Genomic DNA, 6,618 nt, shown 5'->3' with positions numbered 1-6,618 from the left:
GAAAATCAAGGTCTTTTAGGTTATTTCTTTATTTTTATTAAATCATAAAGTTTCATTTCTATGACCTAACAGATTCTAAAAAGATATAAATAAATTTGAGAGGAGAACTAAGAGTTCCAAACCAAAAATTTTTGGTTTGACAAATCTTGTATGGAATCAAAATTTTATTATTTCGAGTAATTTTTGATCCAATTTAACAGATCTTTTACATATCTATATTTCTTTTTTATGAAGAGAATATTATTTATAGAAAAAATAGATAATGAATAAAAAATAATAAATAACTAGAGGGAATTACATGCTCCGTTGGCGCTGTTTACATTGGTTTGTTTGGTAATCTGAAAGTGTACTACATAACAAAGCATATAATAATATTGATGAAATCGCATTACATATACGCAACGGAGGTTGAAATTGGTCATACAGTGAGGATTACATTACCAAAAGATTATTACATCGGACAACTACATTACCAAAAGATGTTTTCTGGAGGGTACACTCATCATACGAACGCATTACACATATGGATGGATGTCCTTGGGAAGCTCCTTATCAAACCCATCTGTTTATATTAAGGTAAAAAGAAACATGATTTTATACCTGTCAACTCCTTGCTCCATTGAATCAGTTAACACGAATATAACCGTCATATTCAAATATCAAAACAAATATAAACGCCAAAAAACAACTGTACGATGCAAACTCACACCAGATTCAAAACACGTCGCATATATAAACCTCACATTACATATTTAGATAGTAAAAACGAAATAACAAAATAATTTATACCTTGATAATCACAGCAAATCCAAACCTTCATTTTGCTTGTAGAATAAGAAATAAGAAAATAGAAATTTGTTCCTGAAAAATAATAATAAAAATACGAGTAAACCCAAAGAAGACAACTCTATTTTTTCCATAAAACACAACACACATCAGCTTTACAACTAAACATAAGGAAAAAGAAATATAATCTGCCCATAAACAATAAATGAATATGCATTCCTATTTCTTTTGGTTAACACTTATGTTGACTATTTTCTACGATGTTGATATTTTTTTCATGAATAACTACTATGGAAGCAGGAAACATGAAAGGTACCGTCCTCTTCACCACTACCATCCGGAGCTAAAACCACTGCATCTAAGATCAAATTTATCAATAACAGTTAACATCATATATCATATTTTAAGAATTGAATTGAGATATTAGATCCAACAATGGAAAGAATGTTTCCATTCCATTCCATACCTTGAGCTTCTTCTTGGATTCCTTCTCAGCAGCTACCAAATAACCCTTGTTGACGTTTATTCCTCAACTCACGAATCTTCTCATACATTTTGTCCCTTTTCTCAACAACTGTATGTAACTCTTCCTCTAAAGATGCAATCACACCATTTATGGCCTTTTTTTGCGAACCCCATCAAGATCAACACACCTATAAGGAAGAAAAAAACAAAGAAATCATAATAAAAATTGTTATTTTTTTTTTTTACTTAATAGGGGCATGACGTACATATGAGTGCTTCTTTTTGTCTTGATGCAGAAAAAAGGAACAACTTAATAGAGAAAGACTGAGAAACGAAGCATTTCCATTACTAAAATTTAAATATCATTTATCCAGATAGTGGTTTCACTTACTTTGACCTGGTGTTGAATGGCATCTTTTTCACCAACAGATTTCTGAACTTCCGCCCTCATAGCACCATTGGCAATAACTTTATCTCTTATCCCTCCAAGTTGTTTGATTTCTTTAATGATTTGTTAGAGTAATACTTTCATTTTGAATGCGGTACTGCAGACTCTTAATCTACACTAAAACCAAAAAAAAAAAAAAAAAGAACAACATTCATAAACAACTTTCAAGAATTTAATTCTTTAATTATATGTTAAAAAATTGACTTACAACATCATTAGGGTCAGTCTCAGATGAGCAAATGAAACTTCTATGGTCTTTATTGGCATCTTTTGGACCCATTAACTTACCCAATGCTTGTTTTAGAGGTTCAATTTCTTTCCTTTTCTCATCCATGATCGACCTAAATTGATTTTTCTCTTCAACTAAAGCCTTCAATTGCCCCATCACCTGTGGTCTTTCAGTCTACACAACTCAAGAAAATAGTGAGAAAATCATTTAAACAGTAAGATCAAGATTAATAAAGATTAACTTTTTCTTTATTACCCTTTTTGCCCTTAGCCTCCATTTGATCCACTAATTCTTGCAAATCCCCCATCCCAGAACTAAGATTTTGGAATCACTTAAAGGACAGGAATGTAATTGTGAAACATTTAACTTTGGATAATTGGTAGTTTGTAGAACCCATGATTCATAGACTGTTTGTGATGAGATGTCTCTTGTCTGGATCATTAATCTTCAAAATTTGACTGTAGTTTGAACCCACCTTTAAAAGAGCAGAATATTCTCATAAACAACTTTTTTTTCTTTACCTGTAGTAAGAACGAAAAAACAAATATAGTAAGGGCAACCCTGGTTCAAGCATTTCATCAACCAGTTGGGAACTCATGTAATGTAATGTATTAAAAATCACAAAGCAAAGAAAACATTGACCTTGATGGCGCCATCTAGAGCAATCAGCAAGCTGTCTTAACATAACATCTGTAACAAACAAAAAACAAATATCAGTAAGTTCAATATGAAAAACTGTAAGGTTTGAAAACCGGTGAGGTGACACTAAAAATGCAAATCTGACTACATATTGACTGATTTGAAGTCATATTAGTAATAACTTTTTGAAAAAAAATTCACCAAATTCAATCCGGATCTAGGGATTCTACCGTTTGAATACATCAATGGAGATCTCATGGTACCCCTTTCGAAAACTGAACCTTCAAATACCACCACCTTTATAACAACTTATGAAAGCAACCAAATCAATAATCGAGAAATTGTGTAGAGTGTAGACCAACAGAAAAAGTAACTCTGATAGAAGAAAACTGATATTAGAAAGTATAAATTTATATATATACCTGCTTCTTAGGCTTTTCTTGAAGCGAAATTATAGTCATGCCCTGTTCTTGATGCAATCACCTCCATTAACTTTGACGATCTCAAATTAATCTGTTAATCTTTCATTCAGGGAAACCGAATCAGTTTCCAAAACAGTCGACAAAATAGGTGTTCTGCGTCAACACCGAATGTGACCTGAAATTGTTGAGGAAAGAAACTGAAAACCCTAAACTCTAGAGAGAGAGAGAGAGAGAGAGAGAGAGAGAGGTTGCTGAATGAAGTGAGTAATGACTTCAAGTTGTTTATCTTCTTGACTGAAGAAACATGGGACTGGGGAGTTTTCAATTAAGTTGTAGAGATGACCGTTAGTCCTGGTGGGTTTAAGAGAACCATCGAAATCGGAACCCATCACACGAATGAGAAATCTACGGGAAGCCATCAAAGGAAGAAAATGGTGGGTTGAAGAGAAAACGATGAATAGCAGAGGCAGTGAAAAATTAAGGAGTGCCTGGTGACCGTCAGAGTGATGCAAGAAAGAGGAACGCAGGAAATCGCAAGAGACATGGAAGGCTTTACGGATGAAACCGGAAGCAAATTGAGATAAAAAGAAAAAGGCGAACTGAAAGGCGGTGAAAGTCAAAGGCGGTGGAGAGGAAGCGATAACAGGCTAAAGTCGCAAAAGTATTTGTGGCGTTAAAATGAGAGGAAGAAGTTACGTGGCCAAAGATAGAAAGAGAAAAAACTTTATGCAGCAAACCATTTTAAGCTGGTATATATAATAATTTGTTTTGAATAATAGATGTCTTTCACATCCAATTATAACAATGATTTTCAAATGACAGTTCTAAAAAAACATACTTCTATATCAAAAAAGTCACATCCAGTTATAACAATGATTTTCAAATGACAGTTCCAAAAAAACATACTTCTATATCAAAAAAATGTATTCGTAAAAATATTTGAAAAAGGAAAGGATATTGGGCAGCTTTAAAAGCTTTGTCATTAGGGAAATCTCTTTCTACTGGGAATTCCAAAAGTTTTTTTGTACGACAAACAAATAAGTCCTAAAATATTGGAATAATCGTAATGGATTTGTCTCACAAATTTGGCACAATACTTTTTGAATATGAAATTAACAATGGGCAGTCCCTATTCTAATCAATAAGAAATAGACCAGGTTTCATCTTATAAGATGTCTAAAAAAAATTCTTCTGTTTTCTGAATTCTAAAAAAAAACAAAATAAAGAAACAAATACAAGATTTTTTATTTCTTTGTAGTATAGTTTCACTAATATTTTTATGGTGGGGAGTCTTATTTTCCCCATCGACCTTTACAATAATGAACAATTTTTCTCTTTCTCGGGAAGGGCAGATATAATATTTTTAGTTCAAATTAATGGATTGTTGAAACTAATGGATTACATGGTAAAAAAATTTGGATAACTTTATGACTTCTTAATTTATAATTTTTAGTAATTACTATTTAAAATGGATTTACCATATATCTCCAATTTTGAGCCCAATTAATAAAAAAACTTCATTGTTGAGATATTATGTATAACTAATTTGTCAATGTACAAATAATGTGTCAATTTGAAGTAATCCAAAATAACCTATTTTGGATTCATTGAGAAAAATTATTTTTTGTTTGAAATTTATGAAATCAGATAAACGAGAAATAATGAAGTATCAATAAAAGTAAAAAATGAAAACAGTTTTTTTATTCTATTGAGAGAATAATCTACTTACAAAAGTTGGATTTTAGAATACGATAAACTATGTCAAAGCCCTAAGATAAGATAAATAAACGGACACCCTAATAAATGAAACTAATGAACCTTCAAATTGACTTTTGAACTCATTTTTTTTTATCAATTTGAGTGTTGACTAAAAAACTTATTTGATTGAATTGACTTGTTCAATATCGACGATTGAATATAAATAGGTTATTATTAGTTCGAGTAAGCCGCTATGGTGAAATCGGTAGACACGCTGCTCTTAGGAAGCAGTGCTAGAGCATCTTGGTTCGAGTCCGAGTAGCGGCATGACATATTCTAAAAGATATCCAATAGATCCTATAATAAAAATAAATTAAATTCCCGATTCTAATTCTTAATTAATATTAATTTAAGGGATTCCCTCCCTTTTTTTTTTCATTTTTATGATATTTTCAACTTTAGAGCATATATTCGCTCATATTTCCTTTTCGATTGTTTCAATTGTAATTATAATTCATTTGATAACCTTATTGGACAATGAAATCATAAAACCATATGATTCGTCAGAAAAGGGGATGATAGTTACTTTTTTATGTCTAACATGATTATTAATCACTCGTTGGATTTATTCGGGCCATTTCCCACTAAGTGATTTATATGAATCATTAATTTTTCTTTCATGGAGTTTCTCCCTTATTCATATAGTCCCTTATTTCAAAATAAGAAAAAATTATTTAACCGAAATAACTGCCTCAAGTACGATTTTTACCCAGGGCTTTGCTACTTCGGGTCTTTTAACTGAAATATGTAAACCCACAATATTAGTACTTGCTCTACCATCGGAGTGATTAATAATGCACGTAAGTATGATGATATTGAGCTATGCGGCTCTTCTTTGTGGATCCTTATTATCAGTAGCACTTCTAGTCATTACATTTAGAAAGATTTTTTATAGGTATAAAAGTAATAATTTCTTAAAATTAAATGAGTCTTTTTCATTTGGTGAAATCCAACACAAGAATGAAAGAAACAATATTTAAAAAAAAAATACTTTTTGTCTACTAAGAATTATTACAAGGGCCAATTGATTCAACAATTAGATTATTGGAGTTATCGTGTGATTAGCCTATGATTTATATTTTTAACCATAGGTATTCTTTCACGAGCAGTATGAGCTAATGAAGCATGGGGATCATATTGGAGTTGGGATCTAAAGGAAACTTGGGACTTTATTACTTGGATCGTATTCGCAATTTATTTGCATATTCGAACAAATAAAAATTTTCAGGGGGCAAATTCCGCAATTGTGGCGACTCTAGGCTTTCTTATAATCTGGATATGCTATTTTGGGGTAAATCTATTAGGAATAGGGCTACATAGTTATGGTTCATTTACGTTAACCTCTAGTTAAATTCCAGAAAAGTTCTTACGAATACAAACGGAATACGGTGTATATAAAACACCTTGTGTCAACCGGGGACAACCGTGTGAATCAAGTCAAGTAGTGTAGTGATTCACACGGTTCTCGCAAAGACCAAGTATATTGGGTGAAAATTCAAATTCATATTTTGTTTTTACTTTATTTAAAATTTAAAAGAATAAAAATCCTTCTTCTTTTTTCTTTTCATTAGTCAACCAACTCTTAAAAATCATAGGAGTTTTTTTCTTTAAGAAAACTATCTATAAAAATAATTAGATAGAATACCTTCAACCTTGTCAATTGATAGTGATAGAACAAAATCCGGATACATACCAATACCTATTACAGGTAGAAAAATGGAGATCGAAACAAATAACTCGCACGGTCCAGAATAAAAAACATAAGCGTTTGGAGTATTAAATAACTTATATCCATAGAACATCTGGCGTAACATAGATAATGAATAAATAGGAGTTAATATCATTCCAATTGCCATTACAAAAGTGATGGC

At 31.5% G+C, this 6,618-nt stretch overlaps 1 long non-coding RNA gene across 7 annotated transcripts; it reads right to left on the bottom strand.

Annotated features, from left to right (window-relative positions):
• Positions 1-260: 260 nt before the first annotated feature.
• LOC145120082 (uncharacterized) lies at positions 261-3,693 on the bottom strand. Of its 7 annotated transcripts, none has more exons than XR_013714120.1 (9): positions 2,990-3,692; positions 2,798-2,875; positions 2,571-2,618; positions 2,184-2,449; positions 1,908-2,102; positions 1,643-1,816; positions 1,253-1,439; positions 790-1,144; positions 261-562 (listed from the first exon to the last, which is right to left on the bottom strand). It is a non-coding gene; the product is annotated as an uncharacterized LOC145120082 (long non-coding RNA). The 7 variants fall into 7 exon arrangements; XR_013714122.1 differs by having other exon boundaries at positions 790-1,138; XR_013714123.1 differs by having other exon boundaries at positions 790-861; positions 1,103-1,439; positions 2,990-3,691.
• Between the last annotated feature and the right edge of the window lie 2,925 nt (positions 3,694-6,618).

The sequence above is a fragment of the Lactuca virosa genome, chromosome 6 (genome assembly GCF_052849685.1).
Source record: "Lactuca virosa cultivar CGN04683 chromosome 6, Lactuca_virosa_CGN04683_v6, whole genome shotgun sequence".
In the NCBI taxonomy this organism is placed as follows: Eukaryota; Viridiplantae; Streptophyta; class Magnoliopsida; order Asterales; family Asteraceae; genus Lactuca; species Lactuca virosa.
Note: the sequence above shows the minus strand (reverse complement) of the source record. Positions and strands in the feature narration are given on the sequence as shown.